General features: G+C 37.7%; 1 long non-coding RNA gene across 5 annotated transcripts; it reads left to right on the top strand.

The window, feature by feature from the left end:
- Window positions 1-986: 986 nt before the first annotated feature.
- Window positions 987-25,708, top strand: LOC120074051 (uncharacterized). Of its 5 annotated transcripts, none has more exons than XR_005480874.2 (5): window positions 1,003-1,306; window positions 7,481-7,690; window positions 24,550-24,660; window positions 24,739-24,810; window positions 25,437-25,708. It is a non-coding gene; the product is annotated as an uncharacterized LOC120074051 (long non-coding RNA). The 5 variants fall into 5 exon arrangements; XR_016528571.1 differs by having other exon boundaries at window positions 1,004-1,306; window positions 7,516-7,690; XR_005480876.2 differs by lacking the exon at window positions 24,550-24,660 and having other exon boundaries at window positions 1,004-1,306.

Below are 25,708 nucleotides of genomic sequence, written 5' to 3'. Positions count from 1 at the left end.
AAAATTATTGATTATGTCAAAGACATTCGAAACAAAATTGAAAGTCTAAGCCCCATTTAATAAGTATTTAGTTTTTGGCTTTTTAAAATGGTGCTTGTTTTGTCACAATTTCCTTACCATCGTTTCATCGTTTGTAAGTAAACATTTGAATTCTAGTTTTTAAACAAACTATTTTTTTATTTTTCAGAACTTGTTGGGACTTTGAAAATACTACTAAAAAGTAGGAAATGAAACAAAGAATTCAATGAATGGAAGTAACATTTGTAAACTTAATTTTCAAAATTAAAAAACCAAAAGTCAAATAGGTATCAAATAAGACCTTAGAAATTAACATTTATAACGTTTAGTGATCTATTAGATACAAATTTCAAAATCCAAAGACATACTACATACGTTTTAGGTTAAATTAGAAGTTTAAGCCTTGAACTTTTAGACTTGTGTTATATTTGGTTAGACTTTTAAAATTATCTAATAGGTTCATAAATTTTCATGAGATGAGAGATTCAACCTTTGACCTCACCTCTTAATCATGATACATGTTTTATGTAAGTTGAACTATATTCATGTTGCCAAAAGGTGCACGTATATGCACTTTATTCATGTGGTTAAACAAGCTTTTAGTTCTATTGTTTGGGGGCATAATTGTGACATCTCAATTTTTTAATAATTTTAATTTAATTATCTCAATTATTTGGATGCATTCTAAAATTTGGAGATTTAAAAATTTAATTAATTTGCTAAGGTAATTCTAATTTAATTGTTTTGAATAAAATGAAGTTATATTTATACTTTGTGGTCATATTAATTCAAATTTTTTTCCTTAATCCTAAAAGATCGAAGATTTAGGATTTTGAAAAGGATTTGGGAATATTGATTTGAATTAAATGATTTAAGGGGAGATTTCAATATTTAATTTATGGATTTGTGCCGAAAAAGGAAAATATATAAAGATATACATTTATTAGGGTTAGGATTAAAAAAGGAAATTAAAGTCATTATATAAATATATATTAAAATGCCTGGAGAAGCGTGCAAAAAAAAAAAAAAAAAAAGGAAGAAGAAGAAACCCGCCGTCGCCGAGCCCCAGCCGCTAGGTCCGTCCAATTGAAGCTCCGTCGGTCGTCGTTCGATCACCGGCATTCAGGAGCAGAGGGAATCCGCTGGTCTTCACGGTGGCTGTCGCAGATCGCGCCACTGCAGATCTGTCGGTGGTTCCGTCCGTCGCTCGTTGTGCGGTCGCGGGCACTGCCGTCCACCACGCTCTGGTCTGCGTTGCGCCGCCGCAGTCGATTTGTTTGAGAAGCAGGTAGGGTTTTTGTTTAGTTAGAGATTTTGGTTTTTTAGATGAGTTATGGGGTGACCCATTAATATTTAGTTAAAATCCTTGAATCCCTCATGTGTTGACTGTAGATGGGAGGTTTTGAAGGTGGGTTAACTCGCTGCCTAGCAAGATTCGGGAGTGTTTGGTGAGTGTTGGCGAATTTTATTCGTTGGGGTTTTGTTCAATCTGGAATACCCATTAATTTTAGTGCGGATTTAATATTTACCCATGATATTTGGGTTTTGGATTCTGGTTTTGGAGGTGTTAAAAGTGTCGTCCATCGGGTGTTGGAATTCGTTCTTAGTGAATTTTGGTTCGGATTATTGAGTAAAGTTTGGAATTTATCTCGGATCAAGCCACGCCTGGGTAAGTTTCTTTTGGAGTCGTGAGTTTTATGTTTGGTTAAAGTCCTGTTAACTCCATTTTGTTTCTATGGATTGGTTCAAGGAATTTTACTTAAATATTAGAATAAGTTTGATACCGACTAGGTCTCACCGAGTATTCACCGGGTAGAAAGAAAATGAGTTCAAATTGCCCGAACCCGGTCGGGCTTCACTGGGAGCAAAATAAATGTTGGAATAAGTTTGATTCGCGAGAATGGAACAAAGTGATTGACCCCTCACCGGTGATCCGACCGGGCTTCATTGGGTTTTTCTCGGGTCCGGGCCTGGTAGAGTCAACCCTAGCCCGATTGGGCGCACAAAAAAACATGATTTTGTTTTTTTGGCCCGGGTGAACGACCGGGCCAAAAAATAGAATCATTTTATTATTATTATTTTAGTTTTTTTTTTTATTTTGCTTGTCTTCTTGTTTTTTTTTTTAAATTTTGCTTTTTCTTTAACTATATTATATCAATACATTTTTTATATAAATTGTAGGAAATGTCTCGTATTTGGATTTGTTTCGGTGGTGTTTGGAATGAAAGAAAAAAGAATTACGATGGAGGAGAGTGAATTACGATAGAGGAGAGTTGTGGGGGTTTGACATTGAGTTGGACACGACCTATAATGAATTCCTGACCTAATACCTCTTTACGTATCATTCAACAAATCAAAGATTTCATCCAAAAAATTCATGTTCGACGAACTGAAGAAATCCCTTCAACATCTAGGCCACTACATTGGAAGATGGAGTCGGATAATCCATTTTCTCTCACATATTTTAACCCATCACTTACTTCGTCGCCTAGTAATTTGACGACTCATAACTTTGGGATGATGTAGACCAATGTCAATATTTCAATGATTAGTTTTGGAGGGAGAAGGATGATGGAGAGGAACCCAAGACTAATACCCACCATACACCTCATACAGAAGAACGAACAATCGAAGACTACAGAGGCTCGTCACATGTAACAGGTCATGACTTATCACATCCTTCTAGTAGCACAATCACTATGTCAGGTCAGTCTTATTCTTCTGAAGATATGCAAGTTGGTGACATATTTATATCTAAGAATGATTTAAAAATGTGGTTATCTATGTTAGCAATTAGAGGTAATTTTCAGTTTAGGGTGAAGAAGTCGACCACAACATTATACAAAGTTATATACTTAGTTGAAGAATGCAAATGAAGACTTCGAGTCGTTAAATTGAAAATTTGTGAGATATTTAATTTCTCTAAGCATGACAATGTCCATACATGTAGAAATGAAATATTGACTAACGATCATAGACAAGCTTCTAGTTGGGTTCTCGAACATTTAATTTCGTCGAAGTTTAAAGATGTTAGTCGTTCCTATAGACCGAAGGACATTGTGAAGGATATAAAACAAAAGTATGATGTGCGTTTAAGTTACGACAAGGCATGGAGGGCAAGGGAAGAAACATTAGTGCTTATTTGGGGGTCACTAGAAGAATCATACAAGAAGTTACCTAAATTTGAAGTCTTACAAATTGAAAATCCTGGTTCAGCATTTAAATATGACCTGCAGGAATATAAATATTTCAAGTTACTTGTATGCCTTCATGCCCTCATTATCATTTAGATACTTAGCTCTAAGTCTAACAAAAGATTTTTCTCCCCTCACAGTTCTAGTTTGATGTTTTAGTCTTGTAATAAGGTTAAACTCTACTTGGTTGAAGGATACTTTATTCCCCATAAGATTAAGATTAAAGCTAATAACATCGCTCCTAGATTCCTTTACCTCTCGAAGAAAATTATAATGAATTAGTGGTCTATTGAAGATGATGTTTATGTCAAGGAGAGGACCAAAACATGTTTTTCTTAATTTTAGGGATAGTCTTTTCTATGTGGGAACAACATGAAAGGGTTGTAGGAAAATGGTCATTAAGATGAACATTCATATCTAGTTCCATTATAACCTATGTTTTTCATGAAATAGATAAATTAGAAGACAACACATTAAACATCAATGAGTACTTAAAAGAACAAAAATTATATATAAATATAAAGAAAAAAATTGGCACGGCTTATACTCGGTCGGGTACGGGACTGAGCCAAAAACCAGTAGTGATTGCCTACCCCTACCCGGTCTCGCTTGCCCTTTTCCTGCTCTAGACCACCCGTCCCCTTCGCTTCTGAATTTTGGCTCGGTCCTATACCCGACCGGGTCCAAGACCGGGCCAAAAACTAGAAGCGATAGGTGAAACTCCCGGCCCGGCCGTACCCTTTCGGCCGAGCGCCCCCTACTGTTGGGTTTTATGTCCTAAAACTCACAGTTTGTAAAATGATAAACATTTTCTATAATCAATATACTTATTATTGATTTCGTAAATTGTATGAAAGTTTAAATCCAAAAAACTAAGACTCAGGACTATTGCATGGGTACTTGAACTTTATGTGGAGACATAAAAGTGGATCAGGTTCGAGTAAATAGTCAAAATGATCTATGATACATGAATAAGATTGGGTACCTTATTCTGATAACACCATTGGATGCGACTTACTCTGTAGTTGTTACAAAGAGTTGTAAAGTGCTACATACGATGTGATCCTAATTCGTACATATTATGACATGAGGAGTGAGGGCATCCTATGCAATGAGTTTACATAAGATTTGACTAAGAAATAAGTCACCCTTACTTTATAACGTTGTTTACTGTATAAGACTGACTATTTCACCTAGATGACCTAGGTAACTCGATCTTAATCCGGAGCTAACTATGAACTCTGCTTATTCGGGATTACCCTTAGATTTGCATAGGTGAGGGTTGGCTCAACAACGCCGACTCAATAAGATTATCATTTTAGGGGTAAGACCTAATAGATAGCTGGGGACATGGGGTGCAAGATAGAGTTCACGCCTACCCGATTTAGGGATAGGAGAAAGATTGTTCTCTATTGAATCCAGGTTTTGAACAAGGGGTCCCACTCTCTCACTGGGCTGAGAGACTTTGGTTTAGTGATTAGATCACAACCAGTTGTTCATTAGAGGATCAGTAGGGATTTGAGGAATAAGACGTAATCGTGGGGCTAAAAAAGATATTTGACCCAGCCGTTATTATGAACAACATGTAAAGGGTCGACTTGCTGATATCTACAGTGAGGAGTGCAACTATGGGCTTTAGTTGGGTAACCCATTAGTTAACGAATGGGGATTAATTTGGTCTAATGAGTTTAGCCAATTAATCTCGTTGGAGCCCATGATTTGTAGGTCTGCGAGGTCCCCTTATTAGCTCATAATGGAATATCACAACCAGTTGTTCATTAGAGGATCAGTAGGGATTTGAGGAATAAGACGTAATCGTGGGGCTAAAATAGATATTTGACCCAGCCGTTATTATGAACAACATGTAAAGGGTCGACTTGCTGATATCTACAGTGAGGAGTGCAACTATGGGCTTTAGTTGGGTGACCCATTAGTTAACGAATGGGGATTAATTTGGTCTAATGAGTTTAGCCAATTAATCTCGTTGGAGCCCATGATTTGTAGGTCTGCGAGGTCCCCTTATTAGCTCATAATGGAATATCGCTAGAATAGCATGATAAGTTAATTTGAAACGTTCAAATTAGAAATAGGAGAATTAATAATTATATGAGATATCATTATGTGTTTAATTTGAGAATTAAACGGAATAGAAGAATCTATATTTAAATATGATTTAAATATATAAATATGGATATGTGTTAAAATTAATTCAATATTTGATATTAAATTAATTAAGTTTAATTTAAAATTTTATTTATGAAATTACTTTTATTTTTCAGTTTTTAAAATCAAAATTTGATTTTGTGACAAAATTGAAAATTTGAAAAAACAAAACACAAAATGGAAAAACCATGTTTTCCATTATCCATCTTTTTACTTGCTCACAAAAAAGCCATCAAGTTTGCCTTGTGTTACTCCAAGCATGAGCTGCAACTCATGCAACTCTCTCCCTTACATGTTGATCTACAATATATTGAAGAGTTTGGAGTGAATTATGGGCATGCAATCAAGAGAGAATTTTTGAGAAAATTCGGGCTGAAGAAAGGGTTCTTCAACAAGATTGCTGATGTGAGCTATTCTCCTTCATCTCTTTATTCAAGCTTGTTTTAAGTCCCACAACTCAATCTAGAGCACTAAGAGAATAGTGAGGAAGATCTTAAGGTAGTCTGCAACAAGATTTGGAGAAGATTGCAGTTGGAGAACAAGCTTTGAAGAAGTTCTACAAGAGGTAGGTCTTGAAACTCATTTTTTTTCTGCAAGAACATGCTTTATATTTTGCCAAAATTAATGAGTTAGAGTGTTTTAATGATTGCTTCCGTTGTTGCTGATACATTCCTACACCTACCTTTACTCGGTCCCGATCGAGTCTACCCATTTCGTTCCCCTTATCCGGTCCTGGTTGAGCCTTCACGGGGAGTTCCCTTCTGGATTTTGGCCCGGTCTAATAGCCGGTCGGGCTCAGGACCGGGTCATATACCAATTTTCCACTCCTTCTACCTGTCCCGGTCGAGCCTTCATGGGGAGTCCTCACTTCTGGATTTTGGCTCGGTCCAATACCCGGTCGGGCTCCGGACCGGGCCACATATCAATCTTCCTCGCTCGGTCACCCTCGTATTAAGCCCGACCACCCTCGTATGCAGCCCAGCCGGGTGCCCCTTACCCTTACCCTTACCCAATTTTCCCCCCTTCCTCCTCCTCCTTTTCTCTCTTTCCTGCCCATACCCGATCAAATTATACATGGGCCTGGCTAGTCTAGCACCGGGTGCCAATCTTCCTCAAATCTTCCCCAATCTTCTCTGCCGGTTACATACCCGGTCATCTTCGTATGAAGCCCGATCGAGTGCCACCTACCCCTACCTGGTTTTGCCCCCCTCCCTTTTATCCTTTCCTCTCTTTCCCGCCCATACTTGGTCAAAATATACATAGGGGCCCGGCCGGTCTAGCACCGAGCACCAAACTTCCTCAAATCTTCCCCAAATCTTTCCCAATCTTCTTCGCCCGATCACATATTCGGTCACCATCATATGAAGCCCGGTCGGGTAAGACCGATTTCTGGAAACTCATTTTTAGGCCCAAAATTATTCAAAAAACGTTGTAAATGATGTTTTTAGGAAAAAAAAATAACATTCAACATAGATCTAACATAGATTTCAAACAATCATTTTATAGCATCTAAGATAAAGTAACATTGAGTGAAAAAAATGAAAACCCATACCTGATTAGTTGAAAAATCTCAAATAATCTTCAATGAAAAGGAAAATGGCAATGGAAATGGAGATAAATGGAGTGAGATTTAGGAAATGATAGGGGGAAATGATGATGACCGAAAATGTCAAGGGAAAATAGTGAGAGTGGGGATTTGGAGGGTTTGAGTCATTTTTGAAATGTGAAGGGCATTAGGGTAATTTTATTTAGTTTTCAAAATTGTGGGGTAAAAAAAATAATCGTTTTAAAAATGGTCTAAAATTGAAAACTAAAATTTAAAAAGGGCGATTTTTGTCAATTTTCCTTTTACTTGACGATAAAGAAGAGTTTGGATTGCTAGTTTACTTGGGCATAAATTGAGGTAAGTAATCTTGCTACTGGAACCTGCTTTCGAGCCCCGTGACATAGATAACCTCATATGGGACCTTGAGACACGTACTATGTTTTTATATTGTGGATCTTATTGATGCTATGGAACTTCCATGTAATGCACGTGACCATTACCTTTCTAATGCCATTATAATACAGTTCTGTATACCTATGGGTTCACAACTACACTACAGCTCCATGAATTGACGAATGCACAACTATATTACAGCTCCATGAATTGACGAATGCACAACTATATTACAGCTCCATGAATCGATGGGTTCACAACTACATTACAACTTTGTGAATTGACGAGTTCACAACTACATTACAACTCCGTGAACTAATGGGTTCACAACCATTATGTTATAGCTCTGTGGATCAATGCATTCACACCGTATGAGGTTAGTTACTGAGCTTTATACTCACCCTTTCTTATGTTATGTTTTTAAGGTAAAGGTAAAGATTAGTTGGCAAACGATAGGAGGAATCCATGAGCTGTGCCACTGGGACTTGATTTCAATGCTTTTGCTCATGTTATATGTTTTCTACTATTTAATGTTTTGAATAAGATCTCGATGTTAAACAAAATTTTAAATATTGCCTTTATTTATTTCTCATGAATGTTTTTAGTGGACCTCAAGTTATGGATTTTGGTTTGAGTTAATTTCTCTCTTTATTAATAGTTTTGCCATATTTATTTTAAACACATTTGTGCACTATGTTTGTTTTGCTATGATTTTAAATTTGCATACATGAGCTAATGACCCTAGTTGATTCCTTGAAAAGTCGAGTCGTTACCGTTGGTATCAGAGCTTAAGTTTTAGGTTTTGTAGTCGGACTTACAATGTAAGTCCAGAATGTATGTCCCCTATGGCCATTCACAGATCTTGCGTTCTCGCCAAGTATGTCTCTTAATAAGATGTTGATGATAAAAATTTGGGAACGCATATTATGATGCATGTCTTAGGCTATGCGTTTGTTCTCATGCATCGGTGGTCATGCGTTGGAATGGAAAGTAAGTGTTAATCTCATGTGCAATGACCACGTGTTCCTATCATAAGTTTTCTTGCTCTCTCGCCAAGTATAAGGAGATCGCAAGTTTCTCGGGTGATCTGATGTCGAACTCAGGAACTTGTAGCTAAATGTTATGCGGTAGTGTGTTTGCGGTGAAGAATAAAAGAATGTTGTGGGTTATGGGCTATGTTCTACTCCTACTCCTAACTAACAGATAAAGTAGTGGAAGTATGACTGAGAGGTAGAGACACGACAATTGTTAACGCGTAATAAGATGTATGGGAAAAATAGATAAAATGGCGGGGATGTCTTCACCGCAACACTAAGCTAGACCGCAAGGGTAACCCCAGCTAATGCAAGTTATGTGATCATGTTATACACACTTGACGAAGACGTATGCGATGTATATGCGATAGTGTTGAGAGGCCTTATTTCTAAGTCTCTATTCCCGCTTACGTGCTCTCACATATAAGCAAGATGACCGTATACCACCATATCCTACTTAAATGGTGCATACGCTGTGGATTAGCAAACGGAGCTTATTCCTAAGTCCTCATTCTTGCTTATGCGATCCAATCTGCTCTCCCGAGTTTAGATTTGGTTTTTAGACTACTCTCCTAAGTATGCCTTAATGATGAATGATGCGCTCATAAGACAAGGTAATCACATAAACATGGTTGACGTAAGATTATTCCTATCTCTAGTGAACACTCGCTTATTTTTCTTAATGCGATCAATTACTTACCCTCCTGGGCAGTTGGCTGCTGTTGATTCTACTCATAGACAAGCATTGCTTCTGCTTATAGACAAGTGTTGCTACAGCTTCACACTAAGCAAATAGGATTTTCTCACAACACTTGCGCAACACACACCTCTCGGTGGTTTGTTACATGCTTCATATGTCTATGCCGCATGATTAAGTATGCGATACTCTAGTGGTCTTACTTAGGGATGCAATGAAAGTAAAGGATGCTAGTAAATGAAGATGGAGATGGAATCGAAGGAAAATATAGAAATGCATTGATCATAAAATGTATTAATCTCTTAAGCCACAATGTAATACAATACAAGGATAAAAGAGATATGGAGGGCCAGATGGAAGCAATATCTTGCTTCCATCAGATGTGTGTCAAGGCTGCCGGTGGTGCCATGGAGTAGGCTCCGGCGAAGGCTCCGGTCGTCACTCGGAATGAATGAAGGAATGAAGAATTCTCAAGGCTATCTTCTCGCGCTTTTGTCTGGATCACAAAGATCTGCCCGAAGGCAGGGAGCCTGGGATACCTTCAGGCGGGGAACTTTGGATGATCCGAAGTTAGGCTCTAAGGCTTTTATTTATAGACCTTGATCGCCGACAACATTAATGGTCCTTCTCTGAAATTTTGCTGCTAACGGCGTGGTGGACCTGCTCTGAATCTCTGCTGCTAACAGCGTGGCAGGTGAAATGTCAACATCATCTTTTGATACTTCTGAGGCATGCGTTCATGCTTGGTTTCCGGAGTATCACCGCATTCCACCACCTTTGTGGTCATCCCTTTATTATGATTATACTCTGTAGCCGCAACCTTTATGCGATGGGCGCATGCAGTTAATGGCCGCAATATCCATGCGTCGAGCGTATGTGACGCCTCTGCGATGGCGAGATTCACCGCATGCAATTGATTCCTGTGTTTGCTCACAAATAAACAATTGAACGCATAATAACGTATAATAGTGGGTTAGCTAAGATTCTTAATGTCGATCGACACAAGCTCGTTTTCTCATGAATTCTTAATCGCCACATCTTCTACTTAACAGCCCTCATAATTCTAAATAAAAGGCCTATAATGACGTGCATTTCTGCTCGTCATCAGATGTCTAAAATTATATGTGTATAACTTCGCCTGTTTTCTTTAAAGGTAATATTCGACCATTTTCTTGACTGAGAATTGAAAGAGGTTGACTGTGAATGTTAGGAAATGTTGCCACGTCGAAGTGCAAGAAGAAATGGTCAAAGAGGGAGAACTGGTACAAGGGGTGGATGTCACCCACCCATTGAAGATGTTGTCGAGAATGAAGGATAGACGACAGTATACCCACCCTTTGATGCATCTGTCACCTAGATTGAACTTACTACAATGACAATCCAGTTGGAAGAGATATTTAAGAGTATATTAGAAGAGATGTTAACCCAGCGGGCACCGCCTCAGGAGGTTTCTGCTCTCAAGGCTCTTTTCACAATAGAATCTGTAGGATATGTCCGTCGAAACCAAGCATTTGAGGGATTTTGGGAAGTATAATCCTCGAACGTTTAAAAGGTTACTGAAGGACCCTACCAAGGAAGAATTGTGGTTATCTTCTATAGAGATGATCTTCCGTTACATGAAGTGCCTAGAAGGACCCTACCAAGGCAAAATTGTGGTTATCTTTTAGAGAGACAATCTTATGTTACATGAAATGCCTAGACGATTAAAAGGTACAACATGCAGTATTCTTGCTCACCAATAATGCTGCAATTTTGGTGGCAATCTGCTGAAAGGATGATAGATGCTGATGTTGGATCAATAACATGGAAGCAGTTGAAGGAACGCTTTTACACAAAATATTTCTTTACTAGCCCGAGGAATGCTAAACAACAAGAGTTCTTAAACCTGAAACAAGGCCAAATGAGGGTTGAAGAATATGACCAGAACTATGAAAGATTGTCATGCTTTGCTCCTGAATTGGTCGTCGCAGAGGTTAAGAGAGCAGAGAGATTTATCCAGGGCTTAAAGAGTGAGATACGTGGTTTCATGCGGGCTTTCTAGCCGACCACCCATGCAGAGGCACACTTCGTTTGGCTGTAGAGATGGACTCCTAGTCAGAGAGGGAACACATAAAGTCACAAGGGTTAGGACCTTTAAGCTTTCAAGCCTCCGCAAAAAAGTTCGAGTTTAGCCGAGTCATTACGGCACTTTAAGCAGCAAATGTCTACGTCTAGCCTGATGGAGATGAGCAAGCTTGTTTGTGGTTCCTGTGAGAGACGCCACTGGGGGGCATTGTTTGGCTGGAAGCGGGGTTTGTTATCTTTGTAAAGAGGAGAGGCATACGATTGACAAATGTCCTACCAGGAGCACGTCAGGTGGTAAGGCCAGCCTTCAAGGTCTAATTAGGAGGATTTGAACAGGAAACAACACTACGACCTGTTGAGAGGCATATAAAGCAGGAACAATGGTGATAGGTATGCTCCCAATCTTGAGACACTATGCATTGGCATCATTTGATTTTGGCTCATCCCATTTGTTTATATCTTCATTATTTGTAAAGTATGCCATTTTAGAATTAGAGTCATTACATGATGTCTTACCAGTTCCTACTCCGTCTTGAGAAACTATGTTAGCAAATGAAAAGATAAAAGCATGTCAGATTGAAATAGTAAGTCATACACTGGATGTGACCTTAATAGTTTTAGACGTTCAAGATTTCGACGTAATATTAGGCATAGATTGTGGTTGGCTGCTAACCATGCTAATATAGATTGCCCTCATAAGGAGGTGATTTTTAACTCTCATACGAAAGCTGAGATTGTCTTGATATTAGAACCAGTTGTGAGAGAATATCGGAATGTGTTTTCGGAGGATCTTTCAGGTTTGTCGCCACACAGAGAAATTGATTTTACGATCGAGTTAGAGCTAGACACCATCCTATCTCTAAAGCACCATATAGAATGGCTCCAGCAGAATTGAAAGAACTCAAGAACCATTTGTAGAAGTTGTTTGATGATAACGTGTAGAAATAAAGTTATTTATGCCTCTTTCTTAGAATATGCAGTAACAAAAAGGAATAAAATGAGCCAATCATGAGTGAATTTATGTGAAAAAATAAAAGTTGCGTTAAGATACTTAAGACATACCCACTGACCGCATTTTCCCCGCAACGACGCAAAAAACTTGTGAATAAAAGCTGTGATGATTTCGTAGCTCAAAATTGCTATGTGATAATGAGTCTATGCGATAAACTTAGTGAACATACACCAACCACAAGTTTTCTCATTCATCGACCTAGTGAAACCTGATCATGAGTGTCTTAGGATAACCTAAGGTCGAGCACAGGGATTTGAAGTGATTGCGTTGAAAAACAATGATTCATGCAAAGGAATTAAAAGATGCAATTTGTTTATGTTAAAGCTAAATAAAATGCGATAAGGAAATTCTAAGTAACCAAAAACCTGATAAGAGTCACAAGTGAGTAAATGTGTGATGTCGTATACTAAACGAGGGAAATATATAGATATGAAAGGCCTCGAGGGAAGGTGACTACCGACTCAATAAATCTTATTGAAGATGCTATCATGGTCCATAATCCTGATTGGCGCACACTTGTCGGTGATTGTCTCCACTGGTCATAATTCTATGACACATAAGAAGGAGTACTTAGAATGTAAGATTGTTTCTACCTCCATAAACATTTTTTTCTTCATTTAACAAGTTCTATTACCATTTCTCTCTCGAGACATTGGTTATGTTACTTATCTCTACTTTCACAGGAAAGTGTAACTTCAAAATATGTTGAGCGATCATGATAGAACCTTGAAACATCATTTAAATCGTGAGAGTGACCTTCCTCTTGCCCTATAGAGTTTAATGATTCATGGGAAAGGTAATGACAAATGAACAAATGTGAAACGAGATAAAGATGATCATGATAATGATATTAAGCTAGTAGAAGAATTCGAATACAAGTTGTCTAATGTCCTAGTTAAGCAAGTACTACGACACGTAAATAGCAGAAAAATGAAATGAATTCACAGTTGATATCAATCTCTTGATAGCAATAGATAATGGTAAAGACTACTGGCTTTGATGTAGTGGATGAAGTGGCGAATCTTAGAATCTTTCTTTGATGATCCTTCGATGATGAAATGGGGTGGGAGTGAAAGTGGAATGTTTTCTGCAACTCTCGACCTTCGGCTCTCCTCTTTTCTTCTAGTGCTGATTTTCCATTTATAGAGCCTTGCGCTATTTTGGTAGAATGTCAATGATGTATCATGGTCAATGGTTAGGAAATTTGTCAGAGTATCAACTGAGAAATCCTAAGGCATGCGTCCACTGCATACTTCTTAAAGGATCAGCGCATGCGATGTTTCTAAGTTTTCCTGCAAAATACAAGCTTTGGCACACTTTGCCCATGAAATGTGGTCAGTGGGTGTGTTTAAGTACCTTAACGCAACTTTGATTTTTTCACATAAATTTACTCATGATTGGCTCATTTTCTTCCTTCTCGTTATCGTATATTATAGGAAAGAGGCACAAATAACTTGTATTTCTATACGTTATCATACCCCCAAATTTAGAATAATGCTTGTTCTCAAGCACATCTTATACTGAGGAAATTCAAACTCAACTTAACTCATCGCATTACACCAACTAGTTGCTCAAAATGCTTTAGCTTTATATAATCTCTTTGAAATCCTTTGTTTCTTTTAACTCTTGGTCGTTTCTTCAGGGAAATCTTTTCTTAGTCTTAGATTCAACAAATTTTTGCTCAAAAGTATTTTTCTAGATTTAAACAATTTTTGTGTCCCCCATTTTTTTGTTTTTTTATAAAACAACACGCGTTTCTTGCAGAGGGGTACAATTTGCGTTCGATTATTTATTTTGTGCTCAAGACGCTGAACTTGATCACACTTTTCGTTTTGGCTTGCCCCACGGGTATCATGTGAAAATCTAACTACAGTTGTGTTCCAAGCTTAACTCAGCTCTTATCTTGGCTAAGTTTTTACTCCTTCCATACAGTGGAGTTGACTTTATTTCATTATATATGAATTGCATTGATCTTAGTAACCTACTTTCGTTTTGGCTTACCTGCACGAGTATCATGCGAAGTATCCAACTTGGGCATGTTTTTTTCTCAACTTAACTCTTATCAGGTTAGGATTTTCCTTTGCACTGATAGTGGAGTTTATTAATTTTTTTTTAAGATGGAAAATTCAAAGGTGAATGCATCTGCCCAAACCTCTCCCACCCCCCAAATTTCAGAGGTGCAAGGTCCTCATTGCACTTGTAAAAAAAAGGAAACAAACTTGTTCAAAAATTTCGAAAAAGAGGCTTGAGCATAGGCTTTGTATGGATAAGCATTGAAGAAGGTTCTAGAGTAAAAAGAAGCATGTGATGTAACTGAGATGCATTAAGTAATTGCATATATATCACCGTAGCTGCTAAGCTAACAACGCAAAAAGATGATTGAAAGGAATGAATTTCAAAAGGATAAGCGAGTAGTACATAAGGCAAAGAAATACAGGGAAGGAAAGAAAAACACATATCCACTGGAATTTAAGAAGTAAAAACGATATGGCGTAAGGTACACTTAAAACAAACACAAACTAAATTACAAGTAAAAGAAAATGAAGAGATTTAGAGAACAACTTTCAAAACACACCCCAAAATTTACATTGGTGGTCGATAATCATTGTTGGGAGGGGCTAGCGGCGCATCATGGGAAGGAGCTTGTGGTGTAGTGGCTAGCGGCTCTTGGAAGAATAGAGGCTGGCGCAAATGAGGAGGAACCACGGGGCCATGTAAGTATGTAGTTAAGAAATTAAAGTACTCGTGGTTATGCTCAGCCTGTTGGCATTGATTCTGGCGGATGGTGAATATGTTGCGCTACTCATTCACCAGAGCTTGGCGCAGCGTGGCATTGTGAGAGTGCAGCTCCGCGAGCGATTGACGGAAGACGAAAAGATCATGGCTAAGGAGAGCTCGAAGCTCATCATAACAGCAACTGTGGATGGTGGAGGTTGATGATGCGGTGATGCCCCAGATGTCTCGCCAGCTTCGGTTTGGGGTTGATGAGACGGACCAGCATACGAATCGTGTGGGTCATCAACATGGGGCGAGCGAGGCAAAGATGGATGGAGTTGCGGTGATTGGTGAGGTGAAGTTTCTAGAGACTGATGATCGGAATCAGGCAGGAGGAGGAGGTTAGTGAAGGCTTCGGGAAGAGGCGACAAAGGAGCAAGAGGACTTGAGGGATAATTGTCAAAGGGGGAGGGTAGTCTGTGCGTTCATCAATTGGAATGCGCTCTAGGCTTTTGGGAGGAGCTTCTTTCCCTTTGGAAGAGTCCTACCCGCTGCCTTCGATCATCGTAGCCACTAGGTCTGTCCGATTGAAACTCCACCGATCGTCATTCGATCATTGATGTTCAAGCATAGAGAGAGTCCGCCAATCTTCATGGTGACTGTCGCAGATGCGCCGCCACCACAAATTTGTCTATCGTTCCATCTGTCGATCGTTGTGTGGTTTTTAGCACTGTTGTCCACCACAGATTTGTCTATCGTTCCATCTGTCGATCGTTGTGTGGTTTTTAGCACTGCTGTCCACCACTCTTCAGTCTGCGTCCCGCTTGTTGATCGTTGTAAACATTTTGTACACGAACATTTTGTACACACATTGTTATTAATAAAACAAATGTTATTTTATATGCATTTACTCAAATCCAATAAACTAAGAACCGTGGTTCTTTCATGTAACTTAAACATGTATGTGAGATATATAAGTGGATCATGCGGATACAACCCGCTTTGTAGATGTTACAAGTGTTGTAAAGTGCTACAAATGGTCTGATCCCGATTATTCATGTGGAGAAATATCAGTGGGGTATCCTATACAAAGAGTTTGTATAATACCGGTCCATGAAATGATTAGTCTCTTTATATAATGTCGTTGATAATTGAGACTTACATTTCACTAAAATGACCATAGGTGACATAACTTTAATCTTGAGTGAGTTGGGAACTCCTACCTATGAGAGCGGTTTTTTGATTAATATGGGTGAGAGTGACCAAATTGCCAACTCAACAAGCCTACCTTTTTGCGGATTCGTCTGATTGGGGAGTTGGGAACTCAACTATACAAGACAGAATTCACCCCCGAAGCAGGGGTAAGTAGATAAATTGCTCCCTTAAGGGCTAATTCTGAATCTTGAATATAATGACCACACCTTCTCTTTGGAAGAGAGGACTCAGCATAGTAGGACTATGACATATTGTTCATTAGAAGAATCAGTGGTACTTAAGAAGTTAGATGTAACCACAGGGGCAAAACAGTAAATAGGTCCAGTTGTACTTACGAGCGATTTGTGAAGGGTCATCGCACTATTGATTGGTTATATGGACACAGAAATATATTTGTAGTGCGAAGAGTGCAGTTGTTGGTTTTTAGTGGAGTGACCAACAGTTAACGGATGGTGGATCTCGTGAATAAAGAGTTTAGTCAGTTATTCATATAGCGTTGGAGCTTCAAGTTACAGGTCCACAATGTCTCCTTAGTAGCTCAATGGACTCAAGTTGAGAATAAGTTTTTTGGGTTAGTTTGAAGTGGTCAAATTAACAAAGAGGGGATTTGATTATATATGATATAATTAAATTGGTTCAATTATATGTGATATAATTAATTTGATGTATTAGATACATTAATTGGAGGAATTAATATAAATATGATTTATATTAAAAAAAAAAAAAGAACTATGGTTTAAATATTACATATGATGTGATATTAAACTACAGTTTATAAATATAATACGATAAGTTAGTTATTATATTTATTTATTATAATAAAAACAATTATAAGATAATTGTTTATTGGTTATTTCTTTTCTCAATTAACCGTGCAAGTGGGAGGTTAATTTTAGTTTTGAATAACTAAAGGATAAAATGAAAAGAGTTTTCATTTTATGAACGATCGCTTTATTAATTGCTTCACTAATCGTTTACTCACGAGAGACTACGCGATAGCCCTCATGAGAGATTAAATGATCGAGCAAGATTTGCTAGACGATCGTGTAAACGATTGAGCGAGATTTGCTAGATGATCATGTAAACGATTAAGCGAACGACTAAACGATCGGCTAGACGATTCTCACGAGAGCAAGAGATTACTAAACGATCAAGTACTCTCAGTCTATGTGATAGACAGAACCTTTCTCCCAATTACTTGAGCGTGTAGTTCGATCGTTTTCTTCCTCCTTCCCTCTACCAAATTCACACAGAGTCCACACCTCCTGGATTCTCACTCCGAGAATACCAAGGTTACCGAGTGGTAGTGTCGAAGGGTTGTTGTTCTAGGAACAGACTGTTCGTGATTGTAATGATAGTGAGAGGTTGCTAGACGTTGCTCACGAGATCGAGATTTTGTCGGACGATTCTCACGAGAGCGAGAGATTTCCAGAAGAAGAGTTCTTCAAGAGTATTTTGTGAATGCATTTATTCTTTCACAATGGGCTTGGAAAGGTCTTGCTTCCACTTATTGGTTCTCTTGAATAAGAGTTCCTCCAATTGATTCACTAAACTCACAAAGAAGGCTTCACTTGGGTGGTTCAAGACCCGATTCGCTTGTTGAACTGGTTTACTCGATAGTTTAATGTAATAGATAGATTTATTTCCAATTTTTTAGGCTAATCATCCCGGTCCATTAATTTTGGTGAATGTACATAAGATGTATGTTTTTATTATATGTCATAGAATATGTCATATAGTTTTAAATCCTACCATAGGTTATGCATTTGTCATGCATCATCTCTATATTGTAAGAGTTATGATATAGTAGTTTGAACGATTAAATTACATAAGAGCATGTTCATGCATCATATAATATAAGAGTTATATTTATGCATGCATTAAGCATATTCATGCATCATCTTCATATTATAAGTGTTATAGTATAAGGGTGTATGAGAGCATGTATGCTTGGTTCATTACTTTAATTATATAAGAGTTATATAAAAGTAGGGAGCATGACACTTAGGCTTATTTATAAGAGTTATGAATGTCTTGTATGTGTTGCTTTGTATTGTGGTTGGTTTTAGTTATTTCCTGTTATAACTGTTATAATGGAAATTAGAACTAAAATCAATAAGAAAGAGTTGCATGCAAACTTAGATGAACTCATGTTTTAAAAGGGTTTTAAAATTTGATTGAGATAGACCTAAATTCATGGTTCTAATGAGGTTAAAAACCTAAGTTTAATCTTTTAAATCGATTTAATATGATTAAATTGATTTCCATTAAAGATTAATTTTGTAAAAAATCTATCTATAAAGAACCTTTTGTCTAAGGTGGGTTCTGGCTAGGCTGGGATATTTAAGTTGACGGGAATGGAACACCCTTGCCTGGGAACCTACCTGGAAAGATAAATTAGATAGATTTACTGCAAGCATGCAACAGTTGGTCAAAGACTTCGTTAAAGAGTTTAATGATGATGATCAAAAGTGTTTAACTTTCCAAAGTAAGAGTTACTTTTGGGCAAACCTAAACAGTCACTTAGTTAAAATCATTATCTGTGTTTTTTCTAAGTAAACTAAACCCTAGGTTATAAAATATTCAGTGGGAGGAAAAGATATATATACTGATCCCACTACTCTTCAGAAAAGGAAGAAGTCTAAAGACAGTAAATGTGATTTATTTGTCTTGGAGACGTGTTTAGTAGAGAATGATGATTCTGCCTGGATATTTGATTTAGGTGTTACTAATCACATAAGTTCTTCCTACCAAGGATTTAATTTATGGAAAACATTGGAAGATAGAGAGTTGACTCTTCGAATCGGTACTGGTGAGGTTCTTTCAGCTATTGTTGTAGGTGGGCTGAAGTTATTTTTGGACAAGAAACGTTATCTGTTACCGGATAATGTTTATGTAGTTCATCATATCAAGAGGAACCTAATTTCAATTTCTTGTCTGATTGAACAAGGTTATACTGTCTCCTTTTCTGAGAATAAAGTGTTTATTTTCAAGAATGGTATGAAAATTGGTTTTGGTTCAATGGAAAATAACTTGTATGTACTAATGTCGTTAGTCATAAAAGCCTTGCTTATACTAAAATGTTTAGAACAGCGACAACTGCCAGAAGACAAGGTTTTTCCTAAGGAAAACACCCATCTTTGGCATCTAAGGTTAGGTCACATCAACCTCAATAGGATTGAGAAGTTGGTGAAATGTGGTCTTCTAAATGGTTTAGAAGAAAACTCATTGTCGGTATGTGAATCATGCCTTGAAGGCAAAATGATCAAACGACCTTTTACTAGAAAATGTTATAGAGCCAAGGAAACCTTGGAGCTTATATATTCAGACCTCTGTGGTCCGATGAGTGTTTGAGCTCGAGGTGGGTATGAATATTTCATATCTTTCATAGATGATTATTCAAGATATGGGTATCTATACCTAATGCAATATAAGTCTGACGCTCTTGAAAAGTTAAAAGGAGTATAAGGCTGAAGTTGAAAACTTGTTAGGTAAGAAGATAAAAACACTATGATCTGATCGTAGTGGAGAGTATATGGACTTAGAATTCCAAAACTATATGATAGAACATGGAATCACATCCCAACTCTCGGCCCCAGGTACACCTCAGCATAATGGTGTATTAGAAAGGAGAAACAGAACACTGTTGGACATGGTTCGATCTATGATGAGTTATGCTCATCTTCCAGACTCGTTTTGAGGATTTATAGTGGAGACTGCATGTTATATTTTGAACAATATTCCCTCAAAGAATGTTTTTGAAACACCTTTTGAGCTATAGAGAGGTCGTAAAGGTAGTTTATGCCACTTCCGGATTTGGGGATGTTCAACCCACGTGCTTGTGGCTAACCCTAAAAGGTTGGAATCGTGTTCGAAAATTTGCCTCTTTGTAGGCTACCCCAAAGAAACAAGGGGTAGATACTTCTATGATCCAAGTTAGAATAAGGTGTTTGTGTCGACAAATGCTATCTTCTTGGAAGAAGACCATATCAGGGATCATAAACCACGAAGAAAGCTTGTTTTAAATGAGATTTATAATGAGACTACTGAGAGTTCAACAAGAGTTGTTGAACAGACTGATAGATCAATAAGAGTATTTTATGTCGGTTTATCTAGTCAACCATCTCAAGAGTTGAGACTGCTTCGATATAGTGGGAGGGTTGCAAACCCACCAGAATGCTACATGGTTTTGACTGTAGCCCAAAACATCATGTCTGATGATGAAGTTGAGGATCCATTGTCCTATAAGCAAGTAATAGAGATGTTGACAATGATGAGTAGACTAAAGCCATAAATTAGGAAATGGAGTCTATGTACTTCAATTCCGTCTGGGAACTTGTGGATCAACTTGACGGGGTAAAACCTATAGCATGTAAATGGATCTACGAGAGAAAACGAGGTGTAGATGGAAAGGTGTAGATCTTTAAGGCTAGACTCGTGGTAAAGGGTTATACCCAGGTCGAAGGAGTGAACTATGAGGAAACTTTCTCACTTGTTGTCATGTTGAAGTCTATTAAGATTCTCCTGTCCATAGCCATATTTTATGATTATGAGATATGGCAAATGGACGTCAAGACTGCCTTTCTAAATGATAATCTTAAGGAAGCCATTTACATGGCTCAATTAAAGTGATTCATTGTTCCAGATCAAGAGCAAAGAGTTCACAAGCTTAATAGGTCCATTTATGGGTTGAAACAAGCATCTAGATCGTGGAACATTAGATATATAGTGCGATTAAATCATTTGGCATTGATCAAAATGTTGATGAGCCTTGTGTTTACAAAAAAATCATCAACAGCTCAGTTGCTTTCCTGGTGCTGTATGTGGATGATATCCTACTCATTGGGAATGATGTAGGGTTTCTAACTGACATTAAAACGTGGCTAGCCGCCCAATTTCAAATGAAAGATTTGGGAGAGGTACAGTTTGTTCTAGAGATTCTGATCATTCATGATCGTAAGAACAAGAGGTTGGCCTTGTCTCAGACATCGTACATTGACAAGATGTTGATCAGGTACTCGATGCAGAATTCCAAGAGTGGTTTTTTACCCTTCAGGCATGGAATTGTTTTGTTCAAGGAACAATGTCCTAAGACACCTTAAGAGGTTGAGGAAATGAGACGGATTCCCTATGTTTCGGCTGTTGGAAGCCTCATGTATGCAATGTTGTGTACTAGACCTGACATTTGTTACGCAGTAGGGATTGTCAGTCGATATCAGTCTAATCCAGGATTAGATCATTGGATGGCGATCAAAACGATTATCAAGTATCTTCAGAGAATGAAGGACTATATGCTCGTGTATGGAGATAAGAATTTGATCCTTACAAGATACACAGACTCTGTATGTTCAAATATCATTGAGGTCATTTTCGGATTTTTGAAAACTGGGATCATATGGATATGATATAGTTTGCTATTATTATGAAAATTACTCTCTTTTGCCAATCTTCAAAATGCAACCTAAAATGTTGCTATGTAGTACAATTTTCCTTTTTGTTCACTCTAAATGAAGGGGTTGTAGTTTGGCAAAGCATCAAGCAAGGATGCATCGCAGACTCCACTATGGAAACCAAATACATAGCCGCTTGTGAATCTGCTAAAGAGGCTGTTTGGCTTAGGAAGTTCCTTACCGATTTGGAAGTTGTTCCAAATATGTCTTTGCCAATCACTCTCTTTTGTGATAACAGTGGGGCTGTGGAAAATTCTAAGGAACCTCGAAGTCACCGAAGAGGGAAGCATATTGAACGAAAGTATCAATTGATCAGAGAGATTGTGCATCGCGGTGATGTGATAGTCACGAAGATCGCGTCGAACCAGAAGGTTGCTGATTCGTTTACAAAGGCTCTCACGGCTAAAATGTTCGAGGGTCATCTGGAGAGTCTGGGTCTACGGAACATGCGGCACCTTGTCTAGGGCAAGTGGGAGATGATACTGGGGTATAGAGTATGCCCTTGTTTATTGTATATTGTACTGTTTTTATATATTGTACATTGGTCTCCCGAGGCATTAGACAAGTGGGAGATTATTGGGATTGGTGTCCTAATTCTCCCGATGGTCTCATAGTTTGTAAAAATTTTGTACACATATTGTTATTGATAAAATAAATGTTATTTTATATGCATTTACTCAAATCCAATAAATGAAGATCCGTGGTTATTTCATGTAACTTAACCATGTATGTGAGACATATAAGTGGATCATGCCTTAAGTAATAACTTAAACGGTCTGTAGTATAAGGATAAAGGAGGGATACCTTCTCCTGGTGACACTTCGGATACGACCCACTTTGTAGATGGTACAAGTGTTGTAAAGTGCTACAAATGGTCTGATCCTGACCATTCATATGGAGACATGCAAGCGGGAGATCCTATATAAAGAGTTTGTATAAGACCGGATCATGAAATGATTAGTTTCTTTATATAACATCGTTGATAATTGAGAATTACATTTCACTAAAATGAGCATAGATGACATGACCTTAATCCTGAGTGAGTTGGGAACTCCTGCCTATGAGGGCGGTCATTTGATTAGTATGGGTGAGAGTGGCCAGATTGCCAACTCAACAAGTCTACCATTTTGGGGATTCGTTTGATTGGAGAGCTAGGAACTCAGCTACACAAGATGGAATTCACTTCTTCCACGAAGTAGGGGTAAGTAGATAAATTGCTCCCTTAAGGGTTGATTCGAAGTCTTGAATATAGTGACCACTTTGGAAGAAAGGACTCAGTCATAGTAGGACTATGACATATTGTTCATTAGAAGAATCAGTGGTACTTAAGGAGTTAGATGTAGCTATAAGGCTAAAACGATAAATTTGCCCAATTGTACTTATGAGCGATTTGTGAAGGGTCATCGCACTGTTTATTAGTTATATGGATACAGAAATATATTTGTAGTACGAAGAGTGTAGCTGTCGGTCTTTAGTGGAGTGACCAATAGTTAACGGATGGTGGATCTCATGACCAAAGAGTTTAGTCAGTTATTCACGTACCGTTGGAGCTTCAAGCTACAGGTCCATAAGGTCCCCTTGGTTGCTCAATGGATTCAAGTCGAGAATCAGTTTTTAGGTTAGTTTGAAGTATTCAAATTAACAAGAGGGAATTTGATTATATATGATATAATTAAATTGGTTCAATTATATGTGATATAATTGATTTGATGTATTAGATACATTAATTGGAGGAAATTATATAAATATGATTTATATTAAAGAAAGGAGAAAAGCACTATGGTTTAAATGTTACATATGATGTGATATTAAAACTATAGGTTATAAATATAATATGATAAGTTAGTTATTATATTTATTTACAAAAAAAAAATTATAAGATAATTGTTTGTTGGTTATTTCTTTCTCAATTAACCGTGCAAGTGGGAGGTTAATTTCAGTTTTGAAGAATTGAAGGATAAAATGAAAAGAGTTTCCATTTTATGAACGATCGCTTCATTAATTGCTTCACTAATCGTTTACTAAACGATTATACGATAGTCCTCACGAGAGACTAAAGGATCAATCGAGATTTGCTAGACGATCGTGTAAACAATTGAGCGAGATTTGCTAGACGATCGTGTAAACGATTGAGCGAGAGACTAAATGATTGGCTAAACGATTTTCAGGAGAGCGAGATATTACTAGACAATTGACTAGACGATTCTCACGAGAGTGAGATATTGCTAGATGATTGGCTAGACGATTCTCACGAGAGCGAGAGATTACTAAATGATCAAGTATTCTCAGTCTATGCGATAGACAGAACCTTTCTCCCACTTACTTGATCATGTAGTTCAATCATTTTCTTCCTCCTTCCCTCTACCAAATTCACATAGAGCCCACACCTCCTGGATTCTCACTCTGAGAATACCAAGGTTGCCGAGTGGTAGTTTCGAAGGGTTGCTGTTCTAGGAGCAGACTATTCCTGATTGTAACAACAGCGAGAGGTTGCTAGACGTTGTTCACGAAAGCGAGATATTGTCGGACGATTCTCACGAGAGCAAGAGATTTCCAGAAGAAGAGTTCTTCAAGGGTATGTCTACCAATTCCTTTTGTATTTGATTAAGAAAGCATGTTGTAATTTTCTTGAATATGCATAACTATTCTGTATGTTTGTGAATGCATTTATTCTTTCACAATGGGCTTGGAAAGATCTTGCTTCCGCTCGCAGGTTCTCTTAAATAAGAGTTCCTTCACCGCTGCTGCCACCGATTTGTTTGAGGAGCACGTAGGGTTCTTGTTTAGTTTGAGATTTGGGTTTTTTTTTTTTTTTTGGATGAGTTGTAGGGTGACCCATTAATATTTAGTTAAAATCCTTGAATCTTTCACGTGTCGACTGCATATTGGAGGTTTTGAAGGTGGATTAACTTGCTGTCTAGCAAGATTTGGGAGTATTTTGTGAGTGTTGGCGAATTTTATTTGTTGGGGTTTTGTTTAACCTGGACTACTCGTTAAATTTAGTGCAGATTTAATGTTTACCCATAATATTTTGGTCTTGAATTCCAGTTTTGGAGGTGTTAAAGTGCCATCCATCGGATTTGGAATTCGTTCTTGGTGAATTTTGCTTTGAATTATTGATTAAAGTTTGGAATTTACGTGGTATCAAGCTACGTTTGGGTAAGTTTCTCTTGGGGTCATGAGTTTTATGTTTGGTAAAAGCCCTAAAAATTTAAGTCAACTTCAATTTGTTTCTAGGGATTGGTACAAGGAATTTTACTCAAGGATAAAGAACAGTTTGGATTTCATTTTGCTTGGACATAAATTGAGGTAAGTAATCTTACTACTGAAATTGTCTCTAAGCTCGAAGACATAGATAACATGACGATGTCAATTTTGAATGGATTTTATTGAGATGCATCATATGTTATGAGTATAAAGTAAATTCTAGAAGCATGATGCCTTTTGTATGTGATCAATATGAATATGTGTAGGATCCTGAGACACGTACTATGTTTTTATGTTGTGGATATTATTGATGCTATGAAACTGCCATGTAATGCAAGTCTCGATTACCCTCCTAACACCATAATAATACAACTTCATAAATCGATGGGTTCACAACTACAATACAACTCTGTGAATTGACGAGTTCACAACTATATTAGAGTTCCATAAACCGATGGGTTCACAACTATATTACAGCTCCTTGAACTGGCGAATTCACAACTACATTACAGCTCCGTGAATTGACAAGTTCACAACCATTATGTTACATCTCCGTGGACCGATGGGTCCACACCATATTACAACTTCGTGTTACCTAAGAGTGGTATCAAATATGTGTGTCCCACCAACATGTTTGCATTTATTGGACATGAATGCACAGACAAACCTTGGAAATGGAGTTACATATTGAGTATTATACTCACCCTTTCTTATGTTATGTTTTTCAGATAAGGGCAAATATAAGCTGGCGAATGAGGGGAGGAATTCGTTTGTTGTGCCATTGGGACTTGATTTCAACACTTCCGCTTAGTTTATATGTTTTCTATTATTTAATGTTTTGAACAACTCGACGTTAAATAAAGTTTTAAATATTACTTTTATTTATTTGTCATGAATGATTTTAGAGGACCTTGAATTATGAATTTTGGTTCGAGTTAATCTCGCTCTTTGTAAATAGTTTCGAAGTTGTCATATTTATTTTAAACATATTTATGCACTA

The sequence above is a fragment of the Benincasa hispida genome, chromosome 3, assembly GCF_027475165.1.
Source record: "Benincasa hispida cultivar pf3 chromosome 3, pf3_genome.v1.1, whole genome shotgun sequence".
Taxonomy (NCBI): domain Eukaryota; kingdom Viridiplantae; phylum Streptophyta; class Magnoliopsida; order Cucurbitales; family Cucurbitaceae; genus Benincasa; species Benincasa hispida.
This window is presented reverse-complemented; position numbering and strand designations above follow the sequence as displayed.